Source organism: Schistocerca gregaria, chromosome 3 (genome assembly GCF_023897955.1).
Source record: "Schistocerca gregaria isolate iqSchGreg1 chromosome 3, iqSchGreg1.2, whole genome shotgun sequence".
NCBI classification, from domain to species: domain Eukaryota; kingdom Metazoa; phylum Arthropoda; class Insecta; order Orthoptera; family Acrididae; genus Schistocerca; species Schistocerca gregaria.
The window spans coordinates 794,934,898-794,954,386 of NC_064922.1; the positions used below are offsets into that span (position 1 = coordinate 794,934,898).

The 19,489-nt window shown below is 52.3% G+C and overlaps 30 non-coding genes across 30 annotated transcripts; all 30 read right to left on the reverse strand.

Annotated features, from left to right (window-relative positions):
• Positions 1 to 351: 351 nt before the first annotated feature.
• Trnas-aga (transfer RNA serine (anticodon AGA)) lies at positions 352 to 433 on the reverse strand. Its single transcript has one exon. It is a non-coding gene; the product is annotated as a tRNA-Ser (tRNA).
• Positions 434 to 578: 145 nt separating this feature from the next.
• Positions 579 to 651, reverse strand: Trnak-uuu (transfer RNA lysine (anticodon UUU)). Its single transcript has one exon. It is a non-coding gene; the product is annotated as a tRNA-Lys (tRNA).
• A 670-nt stretch (positions 652 to 1,321) lies between these two features.
• Trnam-cau (transfer RNA methionine (anticodon CAU)) lies at positions 1,322 to 1,394 on the reverse strand. Its single transcript has one exon. It is a non-coding gene; the product is annotated as a tRNA-Met (tRNA).
• A 956-nt stretch (positions 1,395 to 2,350) lies between these two features.
• On the reverse strand, positions 2,351 to 2,432 carry Trnas-aga (transfer RNA serine (anticodon AGA)). Its single transcript has one exon. It is a non-coding gene; the product is annotated as a tRNA-Ser (tRNA).
• A 145-nt stretch (positions 2,433 to 2,577) lies between these two features.
• On the reverse strand, positions 2,578 to 2,650 carry Trnak-uuu (transfer RNA lysine (anticodon UUU)). Its single transcript has one exon. It is a non-coding gene; the product is annotated as a tRNA-Lys (tRNA).
• A 670-nt stretch (positions 2,651 to 3,320) lies between these two features.
• Trnam-cau (transfer RNA methionine (anticodon CAU)) lies at positions 3,321 to 3,393 on the reverse strand. Its single transcript has one exon. It is a non-coding gene; the product is annotated as a tRNA-Met (tRNA).
• A 956-nt stretch (positions 3,394 to 4,349) lies between these two features.
• Positions 4,350 to 4,431, reverse strand: Trnas-aga (transfer RNA serine (anticodon AGA)). The gene has a single exon. It is a non-coding gene; the product is annotated as a tRNA-Ser (tRNA).
• A 145-nt stretch (positions 4,432 to 4,576) lies between these two features.
• Positions 4,577 to 4,649, reverse strand: Trnak-uuu (transfer RNA lysine (anticodon UUU)). Its single transcript has one exon. It is a non-coding gene; the product is annotated as a tRNA-Lys (tRNA).
• A 670-nt stretch (positions 4,650 to 5,319) lies between these two features.
• Positions 5,320 to 5,392, reverse strand: Trnam-cau (transfer RNA methionine (anticodon CAU)). Its single transcript has one exon. It is a non-coding gene; the product is annotated as a tRNA-Met (tRNA).
• Positions 5,393 to 6,348: 956 nt separating this feature from the next.
• Trnas-aga (transfer RNA serine (anticodon AGA)) lies at positions 6,349 to 6,430 on the reverse strand. The gene has a single exon. It is a non-coding gene; the product is annotated as a tRNA-Ser (tRNA).
• Positions 6,431 to 6,575: 145 nt separating this feature from the next.
• On the reverse strand, positions 6,576 to 6,648 carry Trnak-uuu (transfer RNA lysine (anticodon UUU)). The gene has a single exon. It is a non-coding gene; the product is annotated as a tRNA-Lys (tRNA).
• A 670-nt stretch (positions 6,649 to 7,318) lies between these two features.
• Trnam-cau (transfer RNA methionine (anticodon CAU)) lies at positions 7,319 to 7,391 on the reverse strand. The gene has a single exon. It is a non-coding gene; the product is annotated as a tRNA-Met (tRNA).
• A 956-nt stretch (positions 7,392 to 8,347) lies between these two features.
• On the reverse strand, positions 8,348 to 8,429 carry Trnas-aga (transfer RNA serine (anticodon AGA)). The gene has a single exon. It is a non-coding gene; the product is annotated as a tRNA-Ser (tRNA).
• Positions 8,430 to 8,574: 145 nt separating this feature from the next.
• Trnak-uuu (transfer RNA lysine (anticodon UUU)) lies at positions 8,575 to 8,647 on the reverse strand. The gene has a single exon. It is a non-coding gene; the product is annotated as a tRNA-Lys (tRNA).
• A 670-nt stretch (positions 8,648 to 9,317) lies between these two features.
• Trnam-cau (transfer RNA methionine (anticodon CAU)) lies at positions 9,318 to 9,390 on the reverse strand. Its single transcript has one exon. It is a non-coding gene; the product is annotated as a tRNA-Met (tRNA).
• Positions 9,391 to 10,347: 957 nt separating this feature from the next.
• Trnas-aga (transfer RNA serine (anticodon AGA)) lies at positions 10,348 to 10,429 on the reverse strand. The gene has a single exon. It is a non-coding gene; the product is annotated as a tRNA-Ser (tRNA).
• A 145-nt stretch (positions 10,430 to 10,574) lies between these two features.
• Trnak-uuu (transfer RNA lysine (anticodon UUU)) lies at positions 10,575 to 10,647 on the reverse strand. Its single transcript has one exon. It is a non-coding gene; the product is annotated as a tRNA-Lys (tRNA).
• Positions 10,648 to 11,317: 670 nt separating this feature from the next.
• On the reverse strand, positions 11,318 to 11,390 carry Trnam-cau (transfer RNA methionine (anticodon CAU)). Its single transcript has one exon. It is a non-coding gene; the product is annotated as a tRNA-Met (tRNA).
• Positions 11,391 to 12,347: 957 nt separating this feature from the next.
• Trnas-aga (transfer RNA serine (anticodon AGA)) lies at positions 12,348 to 12,429 on the reverse strand. Its single transcript has one exon. It is a non-coding gene; the product is annotated as a tRNA-Ser (tRNA).
• Positions 12,430 to 12,574: 145 nt separating this feature from the next.
• Positions 12,575 to 12,647, reverse strand: Trnak-uuu (transfer RNA lysine (anticodon UUU)). The gene has a single exon. It is a non-coding gene; the product is annotated as a tRNA-Lys (tRNA).
• Positions 12,648 to 13,317: 670 nt separating this feature from the next.
• On the reverse strand, positions 13,318 to 13,390 carry Trnam-cau (transfer RNA methionine (anticodon CAU)). Its single transcript has one exon. It is a non-coding gene; the product is annotated as a tRNA-Met (tRNA).
• Positions 13,391 to 14,348: 958 nt separating this feature from the next.
• On the reverse strand, positions 14,349 to 14,430 carry Trnas-aga (transfer RNA serine (anticodon AGA)). The gene has a single exon. It is a non-coding gene; the product is annotated as a tRNA-Ser (tRNA).
• A 145-nt stretch (positions 14,431 to 14,575) lies between these two features.
• Trnak-uuu (transfer RNA lysine (anticodon UUU)) lies at positions 14,576 to 14,648 on the reverse strand. Its single transcript has one exon. It is a non-coding gene; the product is annotated as a tRNA-Lys (tRNA).
• Positions 14,649 to 15,318: 670 nt separating this feature from the next.
• Positions 15,319 to 15,391, reverse strand: Trnam-cau (transfer RNA methionine (anticodon CAU)). The gene has a single exon. It is a non-coding gene; the product is annotated as a tRNA-Met (tRNA).
• Positions 15,392 to 16,348: 957 nt separating this feature from the next.
• Positions 16,349 to 16,430, reverse strand: Trnas-aga (transfer RNA serine (anticodon AGA)). Its single transcript has one exon. It is a non-coding gene; the product is annotated as a tRNA-Ser (tRNA).
• Positions 16,431 to 16,575: 145 nt separating this feature from the next.
• Trnak-uuu (transfer RNA lysine (anticodon UUU)) lies at positions 16,576 to 16,648 on the reverse strand. Its single transcript has one exon. It is a non-coding gene; the product is annotated as a tRNA-Lys (tRNA).
• Positions 16,649 to 17,318: 670 nt separating this feature from the next.
• Trnam-cau (transfer RNA methionine (anticodon CAU)) lies at positions 17,319 to 17,391 on the reverse strand. Its single transcript has one exon. It is a non-coding gene; the product is annotated as a tRNA-Met (tRNA).
• Positions 17,392 to 18,347: 956 nt separating this feature from the next.
• Positions 18,348 to 18,429, reverse strand: Trnas-aga (transfer RNA serine (anticodon AGA)). Its single transcript has one exon. It is a non-coding gene; the product is annotated as a tRNA-Ser (tRNA).
• Positions 18,430 to 18,574: 145 nt separating this feature from the next.
• On the reverse strand, positions 18,575 to 18,647 carry Trnak-uuu (transfer RNA lysine (anticodon UUU)). Its single transcript has one exon. It is a non-coding gene; the product is annotated as a tRNA-Lys (tRNA).
• Positions 18,648 to 19,317: 670 nt separating this feature from the next.
• Trnam-cau (transfer RNA methionine (anticodon CAU)) lies at positions 19,318 to 19,390 on the reverse strand. Its single transcript has one exon. It is a non-coding gene; the product is annotated as a tRNA-Met (tRNA).
• Positions 19,391 to 19,489: the final 99 nt, after the last annotated feature.

Consider the following 19,489-nt stretch of genomic DNA (forward strand, 5'->3'; position numbering starts at 1 on the left):
CGGCGTTGCGAGCAGCGGCAGTGCGGTGGTGTTGTACTGTTGAGCATAGTTGCCTTCCAAGCAGTTGATCCGGGTACGATTCCCGGCCACCGCAAGTGGCGCTAACTTTTCCGTATCATTATGTGGGCTCCTGCTGTTAAATTAAGGTTTTTTTTTTTTCGTCGTTGCACCATCCTGTAGTATGTCCCGACTTGTCCCGACTTTGCTCGGCTGACGCGAAAGCTGACGCTTGGAAATCGCCCTTATCTAAAGGACAGGCACTATAAACGGCTGTGAGAGGTGAGGTGTGGCGAGGTACCAAAACGCGATATTTTCTGCTTCTTCTTCCAAAACAAGAAAAGAAAAATCGGACGCAGTCGGTAGGACTCGAACCTACGCTCCCAGAGGGAATCTGATTTCTAGTCAGACGCCTTAACCACTCGGCCACGACTGCTTGTCCAACAGGTGCCCCTCGAATCGTGAAAAACCCGACCGGTTGCGTCTGCGCAGAATGCCGACAGGAAACGTAAAACCGTGCACTGATTACGACAGGGCTACTATCGCTACGAGACGAGCCATTATGGAAGCGTTAAAATCTTCGCGCGGACAGGGACTCGAACCCTGGACCCTTAGGTTAAAAGCCTAATGCTCTACCGACTGAGCTATCCGGGCTTTCGCTTGTTGTGGTTGGAGCGGTTTCAAGCAACGTGATTAAGTGGAAGGTGTGTGTAGGCTTCTGGCGCTACTGGCGACTGCACCGACTACTCACTGACGCTGGTAGCAGCCCAACAGCGGACCAGTGCCTCTTCTCCCTTTATTCCGGTGCTGACAGTAACTGCATCACGTGCCTGCTTTCCCCGATTGCGTTCGGTTGAAGCCAAGGAAGAAGGGCGACCAACGACAGTTCGAAGACCAAAACATGGAGCGTTGTGTGCGCAAATAGTTCCGTTCCGGTACCGGGAATCGAAGCCGGACCTGTTGAGTGAAAGCCAGGTATCCTAGCCACTAGACCACACAGGACTTGCTCTACAGCGGTGAGATTTACTCCGTCTCTTATTGTATTTTGTGCTGAATCTGGACTCAGTGCTGTTCTCTGCTTGCGATCATATCCGCGCCTACAGACCGGCATGGCGCACAGTTCAAAATTGACTGTCCATTGCTGTGTGCATCGCATTTTGCTTGTAACACGGAGGAGAAATATCAAAGTTGTTACGTCGTCATAATTGGAAGTAAACATTTTGACGCTGAGGCGTGGACTCCGTGTGGATAACGGACAACAGTTAAGTTCGTTTCCTAGCAACAGCAACGCCCTTAATGCAGTCATGATGTGCAGAAAATTGAATGCCCCGGGTGAGGATCGAACTCACGACCTTAAGATTATGAGACTTACGCGCTGCCTACTGCGCTACCGAGGCACGCCGGAGACGACCTCGCAGGAAACTCGGTAAGTCTCACATATTAGAGATAGACAGTTTGCGCTTTCTGAAGAATCTGTTGTCTTGCTACACGTGCTGTCCCGACTCTCTAGATTAAACTGCAGCCGCAGCTATACAGCTATAAGGTCCTGAGGCTGACCCATCTCAAGCGAGCAATCCGCGTGGCAGCATTGTTGCCACAAGAGCAAAATAATGCATCGACCGGGAATCGTGCCGGCATACCTTAAGATTATGAGACTTAGGCGCTGCCTACTGCACTACTGAGTCACAAACCACTCAACTACAGATGCTCGACAAGCTACCCGTGCTTTCCAAGCAGCTGTCGGCAGGGAAACTGGGATTGCCACCCAGCGACGTCGAAAAAGGGGCTAAACTCGCGAAGTCCCCCACTACACTGCCTTAAAACGACCGTTCATCACTATCGTGTGAGTAACCTTGCGTCAGCGGCGACGAGTCTTGCCCAAAGACGTAGCGTGCTTGGAGGCGCTGCCCGAATGCGTGTGGATGCACCCTCCTACCTCGTAATGCGCCTGCAGCTCCTATAGCCGTGGGCCGCCGTCGGCGGGCGGGAAGCCGACACAGCGCGGCGTTGCGAGCAGCGGCAGTGCGGTGGTGTTGTACTGTTGAGCATAGTTGCCTTCCAAGCAGTTGATCCGGGTACGATTCCCGGCCACCGCAAGTGGCGCTAACTTTTCCGTATCATTATGTGGGCTCCTGCTGTTAAATTAAGGTTTTTTTTTTTTCGTCGTTGCACCATCCTGTAGTATGTCCCGACTTGTCCCGACTTTGCTCGGCTGACGCGAAAGCTGACGCTTGGAAATCGCCCTTATCTAAAGGACAGGCACTATAAACGGCTGTGAGAGGTGAGGTGTGGCGAGGTACCAAAACGCGATATTTTCTGCTTCTTCTTCCAAAACAAGAAAAGAAAAATCGGACGCAGTCGGTAGGACTAGAACCTACGCTCCCAGAGGGAATCTGATTTCTAGTCAGACGCCTTAACCACTCGGCCACGACTGCTTGTCCAACAGGTGCCCCTCGAATCGTGAAAAACCCGACCGGTTGCGTCTGCGCAGAATGCCGACAGGAAACGTAAAACCGTGCACTGATTACGACAGGGCTACTATCGCTACGAGACGAGCCATTATGGAAGCGTTAAAATCTTCGCGCGGACAGGGACTCGAACCCTGGACCCTTAGGTTAAAAGCCTAATGCTCTACCGACTGAGCTATCCGGGCTTTCGCTTGTTGTGGTTGGAGCGGTTTCAAGCAACGTGATTAAGTGGAAGGTGTGTGTAGGCTTCTGGCGCTACTGGCGACTGCACCGACTACTCACTGACGCTGGTAGCAGCCCAACAGCGGACCAGTGCCTCTTCTCCCTTTATTCCGGTGCTGACAGTAACTGCATCACGTGCCTGCTTTCCCCGATTGCGTTCGGTTGAAGCCAAGGAAGAAGGGCGACCAACGACAGTTCGAAGACCAAAACATGGAGCGTTGTGTGCGCAAATAGTTCCGTTCCGGTACCGGGAATCGAAGCCGGACCTGTTGAGTGAAAGCCAGGTATCCTAGCCACTAGACCACACAGGACTTGCTCTACAGCGGTGAGATTTACTCCGTCTCTTATTGTATTTTGTGCTGAATCTGGACTCAGTGCTGTTCTCTGCTTGCGATCATATCCGCGCCTACAGACCGGCATGGCGCACAGTTCAAAATTGACTGTCCATTGCTGTGTGCATCGCATTTTGCTTGTAACACGGAGGAGAAATATCAAAGTTGTTACGTCGTCATAATTGGAAGTAAACATTTTGACGCTGAGGCGTGGACTCCGTGTGGATAACGGACAACAGTTAAGTTCGTTTCCTAGCAACAGCAACGCCCTTAATGCAGTCATGATGTGCAGAAAATTGAATGCCCCGGGTGAGGATCGAACTCACGACCTTAAGATTATGAGACTTACGCGCTGCCTACTGCGCTACCGAGGCACGCCGGAGACGACCTCGCAGGAAACTCGGTAAGTCTCACATATTAGAGATAGACAGTTTGCGCTTTCTGAAGAATCTGTTGTCTTGCTACACGTGCTGTCCCGACTCTCTAGATTAAACTGCAGCCGCAGCTATACAGCTATAAGGTCCTGAGGCTGACCCATCTCAAGCGAGCAATCCGCGCGGCAGCATTGTTGCCACAAGAGCAAAATAATGCATCGACCGGGAATCGTGCCGGCATACCTTAAGATTATGAGACTTAGGCGCTGCCTACTGCACTACTGAGTCACAAACCACTCAACTACAGATGCTCGACAAGCTACCCGTGCTTTCCAAGCAGCTGTCGGCAGGGAAACTGGGATTGCCACCCAGCGACGTCGAAAAAGGGGCTAAACTCGCGAAGTCCCCCACTACACTGCCTTAAAACGACCGTTCATCACTATCGTGTGAGTAACCTTGCGTCAGCGGCGACGAGTCTTGCCCAAAGACGTAGCGTGCTTGGAGGCGCTGCCCGAATGCGTGTGGATGCACCCTCCTACCTCGTAATGCGCCTGCAGCTCCTATAGCCGTGGGCCGCCGTCGGCGGGCGGGAAGCCGACACAGCGCGGCGTTGCGAGCAGCGGCAGTGCGGTGGTGTTGTACTGTTGAGCATAGTTGCCTTCCAAGCAGTTGATCCGGGTACGATTCCCGGCCACCGCAAGTGGCGCTAACTTTTCCGTATCATTATGTGGGCTCCTGCTGTTAAATTAAGGTTTTTTTTTTTTCGTCGTTGCACCATCCTGTAGTATGTCCCGACTTGTCCCGACTTTGCTCGGCTGACGCGAAAGCTGACGCTTGGAAATCGCCCTTATCTAAAGGACAGGCACTATAAACGGCTGTGAGAGGTGAGGTGTGGCGAGGTACCAAAACGCGATATTTTCTGCTTCTTCTTCCAAAACAAGAAAAGAAAAATCGGACGCAGTCGGTAGGACTAGAACCTACGCTCCCAGAGGGAATCTGATTTCTAGTCAGACGCCTTAACCACTCGGCCACGACTGCTTGTCCAACAGGTGCCCCTCGAATCGTGAAAAACCCGACCGGTTGCGTCTGCGCAGAATGCCGACAGGAAACGTAAAACCGTGCACTGATTACGACAGGGCTACTATCGCTACGAGACGAGCCATTATGGAAGCGTTAAAATCTTCGCGCGGACAGGGACTCGAACCCTGGACCCTTAGGTTAAAAGCCTAATGCTCTACCGACTGAGCTATCCGGGCTTTCGCTTGTTGTGGTTGGAGCGGTTTCAAGCAACGTGATTAAGTGGAAGGTGTGTGTAGGCTTCTGGCGCTACTGGCGACTGCACCGACTACTCACTGACGCTGGTAGCAGCCCAACAGCGGACCAGTGCCTCTTCTCCCTTTATTCCGGTGCTGACAGTAACTGCATCACGTGCCTGCTTTCCCCGATTGCGTTCGGTTGAAGCCAAGGAAGAAGGGCGACCAACGACAGTTCGAAGACCAAAACATGGAGCGTTGTGTGCGCAAATAGTTCCGTTCCGGTACCGGGAATCGAAGCCGGACCTGTTGAGTGAAAGCCAGGTATCCTAGCCACTAGACCACACAGGACTTGCTCTACAGCGGTGAGATTTACTCCGTCTCTTATTGTATTTTGTGCTGAATCTGGACTCAGTGCTGTTCTCTGCTTGCGATCATATCCGCGCCTACAGACCGGCATGGCGCACAGTTCAAAATTGACTGTCCATTGCTGTGTGCATCGCATTTTGCTTGTAACACGGAGGAGAAATATCAAAGTTGTTACGTCGTCATAATTGGAAGTAAACATTTTGACGCTGAGGCGTGGACTCCGTGTGGATAACGGACAACAGTTAAGTTCGTTTCCTAGCAACAGCAACGCCCTTAATGCAGTCATGATGTGCAGAAAATTGAATGCCCCGGGTGAGGATCGAACTCACGACCTTAAGATTATGAGACTTACGCGCTGCCTACTGCGCTACCGAGGCACGCCGGAGACGACCTCGCAGGAAACTCGGTAAGTCTCACATATTAGAGATAGACAGTTTGCGCTTTCTGAAGAATCTGTTGTCTTGCTACACGTGCTGTCCCGACTCTCTAGATTAAACTGCAGCCGCAGCTATACAGCTATAAGGTCCTGAGGCTGACCCATCTCAAGCGAGCAATCCGCGCGGCAGCATTGTTGCCACAAGAGCAAAATAATGCATCGACCGGGAATCGTGCCGGCATACCTTAAGATTATGAGACTTAGGCGCTGCCTACTGCACTACTGAGTCACAAACCACTCAACTACAGATGCTCGACAAGCTACCCGTGCTTTCCAAGCAGCTGTCGGCAGGGAAACTGGGATTGCCACCCAGCGACGTCGAAAAAGGGGCTAAACTCGCGAAGTCCCCCACTACACTGCCTTAAAACGACCGTTCATCACTATCGTGTGAGTAACCTTGCGTCAGCGGCGACGAGTCTTGCCCAAAGACGTAGCGTGCTTGGAGGCGCTGCCCGAATGCGTGTGGATGCACCCTCCTACCTCGTAATGCGCCTGCAGCTCCTATAGCCGTGGGCCGCCGTCGGCGGGCGGGAAGCCGACACAGCGCGGCGTTGCGAGCAGCGGCAGTGCGGTGGTGTTGTACTGTTGAGCATAGTTGCCTTCCAAGCAGTTGATCCGGGTACGATTCCCGGCCACCGCAAGTGGCGCTAACTTTTCCGTATCATTATGTGGGCTCCTGCTGTTAAATTAAGGTTTTTTTTTTTTCGTCGTTGCACCATCCTGTAGTATGTCCCGACTTGTCCCGACTTTGCTCGGCTGACGCGAAAGCTGACGCTTGGAAATCGCCCTTATCTAAAGGACAGGCACTATAAACGGCTGTGAGAGGTGAGGTGTGGCGAGGTACCAAAACGCGATATTTTCTGCTTCTTCTTCCAAAACAAGAAAAGAAAAATCGGACGCAGTCGGTAGGACTAGAACCTACGCTCCCAGAGGGAATCTGATTTCTAGTCAGACGCCTTAACCACTCGGCCACGACTGCTTGTCCAACAGGTGCCCCTCGAATCGTGAAAAACCCGACCGGTTGCGTCTGCGCAGAATGCCGACAGGAAACGTAAAACCGTGCACTGATTACGACAGGGCTACTATCGCTACGAGACGAGCCATTATGGAAGCGTTAAAATCTTCGCGCGGACAGGGACTCGAACCCTGGACCCTTAGGTTAAAAGCCTAATGCTCTACCGACTGAGCTATCCGGGCTTTCGCTTGTTGTGGTTGGAGCGGTTTCAAGCAACGTGATTAAGTGGAAGGTGTGTGTAGGCTTCTGGCGCTACTGGCGACTGCACCGACTACTCACTGACGCTGGTAGCAGCCCAACAGCGGACCAGTGCCTCTTCTCCCTTTATTCCGGTGCTGACAGTAACTGCATCACGTGCCTGCTTTCCCCGATTGCGTTCGGTTGAAGCCAAGGAAGAAGGGCGACCAACGACAGTTCGAAGACCAAAACATGGAGCGTTGTGTGCGCAAATAGTTCCGTTCCGGTACCGGGAATCGAAGCCGGACCTGTTGAGTGAAAGCCAGGTATCCTAGCCACTAGACCACACAGGACTTGCTCTACAGCGGTGAGATTTACTCCGTCTCTTATTGTATTTTGTGCTGAATCTGGACTCAGTGCTGTTCTCTGCTTGCGATCATATCCGCGCCTACAGACCGGCATGGCGCACAGTTCAAAATTGACTGTCCATTGCTGTGTGCATCGCATTTTGCTTGTAACACGGAGGAGAAATATCAAAGTTGTTACGTCGTCATAATTGGAAGTAAACATTTTGACGCTGAGGCGTGGACTCCGTGTGGATAACGGACAACAGTTAAGTTCGTTTCCTAGCAACAGCAACGCCCTTAATGCAGTCATGATGTGCAGAAAATTGAATGCCCCGGGTGAGGATCGAACTCACGACCTTAAGATTATGAGACTTACGCGCTGCCTACTGCGCTACCGAGGCACGCCGGAGACGACCTCGCAGGAAACTTGGTAAGTCTCACATATTAGAGATAGACAGTTTGCGCTTTCTGAAGAATCTGTTGTCTTGCTACACGTGCTGTCCCGACTCTCTAGATTAAACTGCAGCCGCAGCTATACAGCTATAAGGTCCTGAGGCTGACCCATCTCAAGCGAGCAATCCGCGCGGCAGCATTGTTGCCACAAGAGCAAAATAATGCATCGACCGGGAATCGTGCCGGCATACCTTAAGATTATGAGACTTAGGCGCTGCCTACTGCACTACTGAGTCACAAACCACTCAACTACAGATGCTCGACAAGCTACCCGTGCTTTCCAAGCAGCTGTCGGCAGGGAAACTGGGATTGCCACCCAGCGACGTCGAAAAAGGGGCTAAACTCGCGAAGTCCCCCACTACACTGCCTTAAAACGACCGTTCATCACTATCGTGTGAGTAACCTTGCGTCAGCGGCGACGAGTCTTGCCCAAAGACGTAGCGTGCTTGGAGGCGCTGCCCGAATGCGTGTGGATGCACCCTCCTACCTCGTAATGCGCCTGCAGCTCCTATAGCCGTGGGCCGCCGTCGGCGGGCGGGAAGCCGACACAGCGCGGCGTTGCGAGCAGCGGCAGTGCGGTGGTGTTGTACTGTTGAGCATAGTTGCCTTCCAAGCAGTTGATCCGGGTACGATTCCCGGCCACCGCAAGTGGCGCTAACTTTTCCGTATCATTATGTGGGCTCCTGCTGTTAAATTAAGGTTTTTTTTTTTTCGTCGTTGCACCATCCTGTAGTATGTCCCGACTTGTCCCGACTTTGCTCGGCTGACGCGAAAGCTGACGCTTGGAAATCGCCCTTATCTAAAGGACAGGCACTATAAACGGCTGTGAGAGGTGAGGTGTGGCGAGGTACCAAAACGCGATATTTTCTGCTTCTTCTTCCAAAACAAGAAAAGAAAAATCGGACGCAGTCGGTAGGACTCGAACCTACGCTCCCAGAGGGAATCTGATTTCTAGTCAGACGCCTTAACCACTCGGCCACGACTGCTTGTCCAACAGGTGCCCCTCGAATCGTGAAAAACCCGACCGGTTGCGTCTGCGCAGAATGCCGACAGGAAACGTAAAACCGTGCACTGATTACGACAGGGCTACTATCGCTACGAGACGAGCCATTATGGAAGCGTTAAAATCTTCGCGCGGACAGGGACTCGAACCCTGGACCCTTAGGTTAAAAGCCTAATGCTCTACCGACTGAGCTATCCGGGCTTTCGCTTGTTGTGGTTGGAGCGGTTTCAAGCAACGTGATTAAGTGGAAGGTGTGTGTAGGCTTCTGGCGCTACTGGCGACTGCACCGACTACTCACTGACGCTGGTAGCAGCCCAACAGCGGACCAGTGCCTCTTCTCCCTTTATTCCGGTGCTGACAGTAACTGCATCACGTGCCTGCTTTCCCCGATTGCGTTCGGTTGAAGCCAAGGAAGAAGGGCGACCAACGACAGTTCGAAGACCAAAACATGGAGCGTTGTGTGCGCAAATAGTTCCGTTCCGGTACCGGGAATCGAAGCCGGACCTGTTGAGTGAAAGCCAGGTATCCTAGCCACTAGACCACACAGGACTTGCTCTACAGCGGTGAGATTTACTCCGTCTCTTATTGTATTTTGTGCTGAATCTGGACTCAGTGCTGTTCTCTGCTTGCGATCATATCCGCGCCTACAGACCGGCATGGCGCACAGTTCAAAATTGACTGTCCATTGCTGTGTGCATCGCATTTTGCTTGTAACACGGAGGAGAAATATCAAAGTTGTTACGTCGTCATAATTGGAAGTAAACATTTTGACGCTGAGGCGTGGACTCCGTGTGGATAACGGACAACAGTTAAGTTCGTTTCCTAGCAACAGCAACGCCCTTAATGCAGTCATGATGTGCAGAAAATTGAATGCCCCGGGTGAGGATCGAACTCACGACCTTAAGATTATGAGACTTACGCGCTGCCTACTGCGCTACCGAGGCACGCCGGAGACGACCTCGCAGGAAACTCGGTAAGTCTCACATATTAGAGATAGACAGTTTGCGCTTTCTGAAGAATCTGTTGTCTTGCTACACGTGCTGTCCCGACTCTCTAGATTAAACTGCAGCCGCAGCTATACAGCTATAAGGTCCTGAGGCTGACCCATCTCAAGCGAGCAATCCGCGCGGCAGCATTGTTGCCACAAGAGCAAAATAATGCATCGACCGGGAATCGTGCCGGCATACCTTAAGATTATGAGACTTAGGCGCTGCCTACTGCACTACTGAGTCACAAACCACTCAACTACAGATGCTCGACAAGCTACCCGTGCTTTCCAAGCAGCTGTCGGCAGGGAAACTGGGATTGCCACCCAGCGACGTCGAAAAAGGGGCTAAACTCGCTAAGTCCCCCACTACACTGCCTTAAAACGACCGTTCATCACTATCGTGTGAGTAACCTTGCGTCAGCGGCGACGAGTCTTGCCCAAAGACGTAGCGTGCTTGGAGGCGCTGCCCGAATGCGTGTGGATGCACCCTCCTACCTCGTAATGCGCCTGCAGCTCCTATAGCCGTGGGCCGCCGTCGGCGGGCGGGAAGCCGACACAGCGCGGCGTTGCGAGCAGCGGCAGTGCGGTGGTGTTGTACTGTTGAGCATAGTTGCCTTCCAAGCAGTTGATCCGGGTACGATTCCCGGCCACCGCAAGTGGCGCTAACTTTTCCGTATCATTATGTGGGCTCCTGCTGTTAAATTAAGGTTTTTTTTTTTTTCGTCGTTGCACCATCCTGTAGTATGTCCCGACTTGTCCCGACTTTGCTCGGCTGACGCGAAAGCTGACGCTTGGAAATCGCCCTTATCTAAAGGACAGGCACTATAAACGGCTGTGAGAGGTGAGGTGTGGCGAGGTACCAAAACGCGATATTTTCTGCTTCTTCTTCCAAAACAAGAAAAGAAAAATCGGACGCAGTCGGTAGGACTCGAACCTACGCTCCCAGAGGGAATCTGATTTCTAGTCAGACGCCTTAACCACTCGGCCACGACTGCTTGTCCAACAGGTGCCCCTCGAATCGTGAAAAACCCGACCGGTTGCGTCTGCGCAGAATGCCGACAGGAAACGTAAAACCGTGCACTGATTACGACAGGGCTACTATCGCTACGAGACGAGCCATTATGGAAGCGTTAAAATCTTCGCGCGGACAGGGACTCGAACCCTGGACCCTTAGGTTAAAAGCCTAATGCTCTACCGACTGAGCTATCCGGGCTTTCGCTTGTTGTGGTTGGAGCGGTTTCAAGCAACGTGATTAAGTGGAAGGTGTGTGTAGGCTTCTGGCGCTACTGGCGACTGCACCGACTACTCACTGACGCTGGTAGCAGCCCAACAGCGGACCAGTGCCTCTTCTCCCTTTATTCCGGTGCTGACAGTAACTGCATCACGTGCCTGCTTTCCCCGATTGCGTTCGGTTGAAGCCAAGGAAGAAGGGCGACCAACGACAGTTCGAAGACCAAAACATGGAGCGTTGTGTGCGCAAATAGTTCCGTTCCGGTACCGGGAATCGAAGCCGGACCTGTTGAGTGAAAGCCAGGTATCCTAGCCACTAGACCACACAGGACTTGCTCTACAGCGGTGAGATTTACTCCGTCTCTTATTGTATTTTGTGCTGAATCTGGACTCAGTGCTGTTCTCTGCTTGCGATCATATCCGCGCCTACAGACCGGCATGGCGCACAGTTCAAAATTGACTGTCCATTGCTGTGTGCATCGCATTTTGCTTGTAACACGGAGGAGAAATATCAAAGTTGTTACGTCGTCATAATTGGAAGTAAACATTTTGACGCTGAGGCGTGGACTCCGTGTGGATAACGGACAACAGTTAAGTTCGTTTCCTAGCAACAGCAACGCCCTTAATGCAGTCATGATGTGCAGAAAATTGAATGCCCCGGGTGAGGATCGAACTCACGACCTTAAGATTATGAGACTTACGCGCTGCCTACTGCGCTACCGAGGCACGCCGGAGACGACCTCGCAGGAAACTCGGTAAGTCTCACATATTAGAGATAGACAGTTTGCGCTTTCTGAAGAATCTGTTGTCTTGCTACACGTGCTGTCCCGACTCTCTAGATTAAACTGCAGCCGCAGCTATACAGCTATAAGGTCCTGAGGCTGACCCATCTCAAGCGAGCAATCCGCGCGGCAGCATTGTTGCCACAAGAGCAAAATAATGCATCGACCGGGAATCGTGCCGGCATACCTTAAGATTATGAGACTTAGGCGCTGCCTACTGCACTACTGAGTCACAAACCACTCAACTACAGATGCTCGACAAGCTACCCGTGCTTTCCAAGCAGCTGTCGGCAGGGAAACTGGGATTGCCACCCAGCGACGTCGAAAAAGGGGCTAAACTCGCGAAGTCCCCCACTACACTGCCTTAAAACGACCGTTCATCACTATCGTGTGAGTAACCTTGCGTCAGCGGCGACGAGTCTTGCCCAAAGACGTAGCGTGCTTGGAGGCGCTGCCCGAATGCGTGTGGATGCACCCTCCTACCTCGTAATGCGCCTGCAGCTCCTATAGCCGTGGGCCGCCGTCGGCGGGCGGGAAGCCGACACAGCGCGGCGTTGCGAGCAGCGGCAGTGCGGTGGTGTTGTACTGTTGAGCATAGTTGCCTTCCAAGCAGTTGATCCGTGTACGATTCCCGGCCACCGCAAGTGGCGCTAACTTTTCCGTATCATTATGTGGGCTCCTGCTGTTAAATTAAGGTTTTTTTTTTTTTCGTCGTTGCACCATCCTGTAGTATGTCCCGACTTGTCCCGACTTTGCTCGGCTGACGCGAAAGCTGACGCTTGGAAATCGCCCTTATCTAAAGGACAGGCACTATAAACGGCTGTGAGAGGTGAGGTGTGGCGAGGTACCAAAACGCGATATTTTCTGCTTCTTCTTCCAAAACAAGAAAAGAAAAATCCGACGCAGTCGGTAGGACTCGAACCTACGCTCCCAGAGGGAATCTGTTTTCTAGTCAGACGCATTAACCACTCGGCCACGACTGCTTGTCCAACAGGTGCCCCTCGAATCGTGAAAAACCCGACCGGTTGCATCTGCGCAGAATGCCGACAGGAAACGTAAAACCGTGCACTGATTACGACAGGGCTACTATCGCTACGAGACGAGCCATTATGGAAGCGTTAAAATCTTCGCGCGGACAGGGACTCGAACCCTGGACCCTTAGGTTAAAAGCCTAATGCTCTACCGACTGAGCTATCCGGGCTTTCGCTTGTTGTGGTTGGAGCGGTTTCAAGCAACGTGATTAAGTGGAAGGTGTGTGTAGGCTTCTGGCGCTACTGGCGACTGCACCGACTACTCACTGACGCTGGTAGCAGCCCAACAGCGGACCAGTGCCTCTTCTCCCTTTATTCCGGTGCTGACAGTAACTGCATCACGTGCCTGCTTTCCCCGATTGCGTTCGGTTGAAGCCAAGGAAGAAGGGCGACCAACGACAGTTCGAAGACCAAAACATGGAGCGTTGTGTGCGCAAATAGTTCCGTTCCGGTACCGGGAATCGAAGCCGGACCTGTTGAGTGAAAGCCAGGTATCCTAGCCACTAGACCACACAGGACTTGCTCTACAGCGGTGAGATTTACTCCGTCTCTTATTGTATTTTGTGCTGAATCTGGACTCAGTGCTGTTCTCTGCTTGCGATCATATCCGCGCCTACAGACCGGCATGGCGCACAGTTCAAAATTGACTGTCCATTGCTGTGTGCATCGCATTTTGCTTGTAACACGGAGGAGAAATATCAAAGTTGTTACGTCGTCATAATTGGAAGTAAACATTTTGACGCTGAGGCGTGGACTCCGTGTGGATAACGGACAACAGTTAAGTTCGTTTCCTAGCAACAGCAACGCCCTTAATGCAGTCATGATGTGCAGAAAATTGAATGCCCCGGGTGAGGATCGAACTCACGACCTTAAGATTATGACACTTACGCGCTGCCTACTGCGCTACCGAGGCACGCCGGAGACGACCTCGCAGGAAACTCGGTAAGTCTCACATATTAGAGATAGACAGTTTGCGCTTTCTGAAGAATCTGTTGTCTTGCTACACGTGCTGTCCCGACTCTCTAGATTAAACTGCAGCCGCAGCTATACAGCTATAAGGTCCTGAGGCTGACCCATCTCAAGCGAGCAATCCGCGCGGCAGCATTGTTGCCACAAGAGCAAAATAATGCATCGACCGGGAATCGTGCCGGCATACCTTAAGATTATGAGACTTAGGCGCTGCCTACTGCACTACTGAGTCACAAACCACTCAACTACAGATGCTCGACAAGCTACCCGTGCTTTCCAAGCAGCTGTCGGCAGGGAAACTGGGATTGCCACCCAGCGACGTCGAAAAAGGGGCTAAACTCGCGAAGTCCCCCACTACACTGCCTTAAAACGACCGTTCATCACTATCGTGTGAGTAACCTTGCGTCAGCGGCGACGAGTCTTGCCCAAAGACGTAGCGTGCTTGGAGGCGCTGCCCGAATGCGTGTGGATGCACCCTCCTACCTCGTAATGCGCCTGCAGCTCCTATAGCCGTGGGCCGCCGTCGGCGGGCGGGAAGCCGACACAGCGCGGCGTTGCGAGCAGCGGCAGTGCGGTGGTGTTGTACTGTTGAGCATAGTTGCCTTCCAAGCAGTTGATCCGTGTACGATTCCCGGCCACCGCAAGTGGCGCTAACTTTTCCGTATCATTATGTGGGCTCCTGCTGTTAAATTAAGGTTTTTTTTTTTTTTCGTCGTTGCACCATCCTGTAGTATGTCCCGACTTGTCCCGACTTTGCTCGGCTGACGCGAAAGCTGACGCTTGGAAATCGCCCTTATCTAAAGGACAGGCACTATAAACGGCTGTGAGAGGTGAGGTGTGGCGAGGTACCAAAACGCGATATTTTCTGCTTCTTCTTCCAAAACAAGAAAAGAAAAATCCGACGCAGTCGGTAGGACTCGAACCTACGCTCCCAGAGGGAATCTGTTTTCTAGTCAGACGCCTTAACCACTCGGCCACGACTGCTTGTCCAACAGGTGCCCCTCGAATCGTGAAAAACCCGACCGGTTGCATCTGCGCAGAATGCCGACAGGAAACGTAAAACCGTGCACTGATTACGACAGGGCTACTATCGCTACGAGACGAGCCATTATGGAAGCGTTAAAATCTTCGCGCGGACAGGGACTCGAACCCTGGACCCTTAGGTTAAAAGCCTAATGCTCTACCGACTGAGCTATCCGGGCTTTCGCTTGTTGTGGTTGGAGCGGTTTCAAGCAACGTGATTAAGTGGAAGGTGTGTGTAGGCTTCTGGCGCTACTGGCGACTGCACCGACTACTCACTGACGCTGGTAGCAGCCCAACAGCGGACCAGTGCCTCTTCTCCCTTTATTCCGGTGCTGACAGTAACTGCATCACGTGCCTGCTTTCCCCGATTGCGTTCGGTTGAAGCCAAGGAAGAAGGGCGACCAACGACAGTTCGAAGACCAAAACATGGAGCGTTGTGTGCGCAAATAGTTCCGTTCCGGTACCGGGAATCGAAGCCGGACCTGTTGAGTGAAAGCCAGGTATCCTAGCCACTAGACCACACAGGACTTGCTCTACAGCGGTGAGATTTACTCCGTCTCTTATTGTATTTTGTGCTGAATCTGGACTCAGTGCTGTTCTCTGCTTGCGATCATATCCGCGCCTACAGACCGGCATGGCGCACAGTTCAAAATTGACTGTCCATTGCTGTGTGCATCGCATTTTGCTTGTAACACGGAGGAGAAATATCAAAGTTGTTACGTCGTCATAATTGGAAGTAAACATTTTGACGCTGAGGCGTGGACTCCGTGTGGATAACGGACAACAGTTAAGTTCGTTTCCTAGCAACAGCAACGCCCTTAATGCAGTCATGATGTGCAGAAAATTGAATGCCCCGGGTGAGGATCGAACTCACGACCTTAAGATTATGACACTTACGCGCTGCCTACTGCGCTACCGAGCCACGCCGGAGACGACCTCGCAGGAAACTCGGTAAGTCTCACATATTAGAGATAGACAGTTTGCGCTTTCTGAAGAATCTGTTGTCTTGCTACACGTGCTGTCCCGACTCTCTAGATTAAACTGCAGCCGCAGCTATACAGCTATAAGGTCCTGAGGCTGACCCATCTCAAGCGAGCAATCCGCGCGGCAGCATTGTTGCCACAAGAGCAAAATAATGCATCGACCGGGAATCGTGCCGGCATACCTTAAGATTATGAGACTTAGGCGCTGCCTACTGCACTACTGAGTCACAAACCACTCAACTACAGATGCTCGACAAGCTACCCGTGCTTTCCAAGCAGCTGTCGGCAGGGAAACTGGGATTGCCACCCAGCGACGTCGAAAAAGGGGCTAAACTCGCGAAGTCCCCCACTACACTGCCTTAAAACGACCGTTCATCACTATCGTGTGAGTAACCTTGCGTCAGCGGCGACGAGTCTTGCCCAAAGACGTAGCGTGCTTGGAGGCGCTGCCCGAATGCGTGTGGATGCACCCTCCTACCTCGTAATGCGCCTGCAGCTCCTATAGCCGTGGGCCGCCGTCGGCGGGCGGGAAGCCGACACAGCGCGGCGTTGCGAGCAGCGGCAGTGCGGTGGTGTTGTACTGTTGAGCATAGTTGCCTTCCAAGCAGTTGATCCGTGTACGATTCCCGGCCACCGCAAGTGGCGCTAACTTTTCCGTATCATTATGTGGGCTCCTGCTGTTAAATTAAGGTTTTTTTTTTTTTCGTCGTTGCACCATCCTGTAGTATGTCCCGACTTGTCCCGACTTTGCTCGGCTGACGCGAAAGCTGACGCTTGGAAATCGCCCTTATCTAAAGGACAGGCACTATAAACGGCTGTGAGAGGTGAGGTGTGGCGAGGTACCAAAACGCGATATTTTCTGCTTCTTCTTCCAAAACAAGAAAAGAAAAATCCGACGCAGTCGGTAGGACTCGAACCTACGCTCCCAGAGGGAATCTGTTTTCTAGTCAGACGCCTTAACCACTCGGCCACGACTGCTTGTCCAACAGGTGCCCCTCGAATCGTGAAAAACCCGACCGGTTGCATCTGCGCAGAATGCCGACAGGAAACGTAAAACCGTGCACTGATTACGACAGGGCTACTATCGCTACGAGACGAGCCATTATGGAAGCGTTAAAATCTTCGCGCGGACAGGGACTCGAACCCTGGACCCTTAGGTTAAAAGCCTAATGCTCTACCGACTGAGCTATCCGGGCTTTCGCTTGTTGTGGTTGGAGCGGTTTCAAGCAACGTGATTAAGTGGAAGGTGTGTGTAGGCTTCTGGCGCTACTGGCGACTGCACCGACTACTCACTGACGCTGGTAGCAGCCCAACAGCGGACCAGTGCCTCTTCTCCCTTTATTCCGGTGCTGACAGTAACTGCATCACGTGCCTGCTTTCCCCGATTGCGTTCGGTTGAAGCCAAGGAAGAAGGGCGACCAACGACAGTTCGAAGACCAAAACATGGAGCGTTGTGTGCGCAAATAGTTCCGTTCCGGTACCGGGAATCGAAGCCGGACCTGTTGAGTGAAAGCCAGGTATCCTAGCCACTAGACCACACAGGACTTGCTCTACAGCGGTGAGATTTACTCCGTCTCTTATTGTATTTTGTGCTGAATCTGGACTCAGTGCTGTTCTCTGCTTGCGATCATATCCGCGCCTACAGACCGGCATGGCGCACAGTTCAAAATTGACTGTCCATTGCTGTGTGCATCGCATTTTGCTTGTAACACGGAGGAGAAATATCAAAGTTGTTACGTCGTCATAATTGGAAGTAAACATTTTGACGCTGAGGCGTGGACTCCGTGTGGATAACGGACAACAGTTAAGTTCGTTTCCTAGCAACAGCAACGCCCTTAATGCAGTCATGATGTGCAGAAAATTGAATGCCCCGGGTGAGGATCGAACTCACGACCTTAAGATTATGAGACTTACGCGCTGCCTACTGCGCTACCGAGGCACGCCGGAGACGACCTCGCAGGAAACTCGGTAAGTCTCACATATTAGAGATAGACAGTTTGCGCTTTCTGAAGAATCTGTTGTCTTGCTACACGTGCTGTCCCGACTCTCTAGATTAAACTGCAGCCGCAGCTATACAGCTATAAGGTCCTGAGGCTGACCCATCTCAAGCGAGCAATCCGCGCGGCAGCATTGTTGCCACAAGAGCAAAATAATGCATCGACCGGGAATCGTGCCGGCATACCTTAAGATTATGAGACTTAGGCGCTGCCTACTGCACTACTGAGTCACAAACCACTCAACTACAGATGCTCGACAAGCTACCCGTGCTTTCCAAGCAGCTGTCGGCAGGGAAACTGGGATTGCCACCCAGCGACGTCGAAAAAGGGGCTAAACTCGCGAAGTCCCCCACTACACTGCCTTAAAACGACCGTTCATCACTATCGTGTGAGTAACCTTGCGTCAGCGGCGACGAGTCTTGCCCAAAGACGTAGCGTGCTTGGAGGCGCTGCCCGAATGCGTGTGGATGCACCCTCCTACCTCGTAATGCGCCTGCAGCTCCTATAGCCGTGGGCCGCCGTCGGCGGGCGGGAAGCCGACACAGCGCGGCGTTGCGAGCAGCGGCAGTGCGGTGGTGTTGTACTGTTGAGCATAGTTGCCTTCCAAGCAGTTGATCCGGGTACGATTCCCGGCCACCGCAAGTGGCGCTAACTTTTCCGTATCATTATGTGGGCTCCTGCTGTTAAATTAAGGTTTTTTTTTTTTCGTCGTTGCACCATCCTGTAGTATGTCCCGACTTGTCCCGACTTTGCTCGGCTGACGCGAAAGCTGACGCTTGGAAATCGCCCTTATCTAAAGGACAGGCACTATAAACGGCTGTGAGAGGTGAGGTGTGGCGAGGTACCAAAACGCGATATTTTCTGCTTCTTCTTCCAAAACAAGAAAAGAAAAATCCGACGCAGTCGGTAGGACTCGAACCTACGCTCCCAGAGGGAATCTGATTTCTAGTCAGACGCCTTAACCACTCGGCCACGACTGCTTGTCCAACAGGTGCCCCTCGAATCGTGAAAAACCCGACCGGTTGCGTCTGCGCAGAATGCCGACAGGAAACGTAAAACCGTGCACTGATTACGACAGGGCTACTATCGCTACGAGACGAGCCATTATGGAAGCGTTAAAATCTTCGCGCGGACAGGGACTCGAACCCTGGACCCTTAGGTTAAAAGCCTAATGCTCAACCGACTGAGCTATCCGGGCTTTCGCTTGTTGTGGTTGGAGCGGTTTCAAGCAACGTGATTAAGTGGAAGGTGTGTGTAGGCTTCTGGCGCTACTGGCGACTGCACCGACTACTCACTGACGCTGGTAGCAGCCCAACAGCGGACCAGTGCCTCTTCTCCCTTTATTCCGGTGCTGACAGTAACTGCATCACGTGCCTGCTTTCCCCGATTGCGTTCGGTTGAAGCCAAGGAAGAAGGGCGACCAACGACAGTTCGAAGACCAAAACATGGAGCGTTGTGTGCGCAAATAGTTCCGTTCCGGTACCGGGAATCGAAGCCGGACCTGTTGAGTGAAAGCCAGGTATCCTAGCCACTAGACCACACAGGACTTGCTCTACAGCGGTGAGATTTACTCCGTCTCTTATTGTATTTTGTGCTGAATCTGGACTCAGTGCTGTTCTCTGCTTGCGATCATATCCGCGCCTACAGACCGGCATGGCGCACAGTTCAAAATTGACTGTCCATTGCTGTGTGCATCGCATTTTGCTTGTAACACGGAGGAGAAATATCAAAGTTGTTACGTCGTCATAATTGGAAGTAAACATTTTGACGCTGAGGCGTGGACTCCGTGTGGATAACGGACAACAGTTAAGTTCGTTTCCTAGCAACAGCAACGCCCTTAATGCAGTCATGATGTGCAGAAAATTGAATGCCCCGGGTGAGGATCGAACTCACGACCTTAAGATTATGACACTTACGCGCTGCCTACTGCGCTACCGAGCCACGCCGGAGACGACCTCGCAGGAAACTCGGTAAGTCTCACATATTAGAGATAGACAGTTTGCGCTTTCTGAAGAATCTGTTGTCTTGCTACACGTGCTG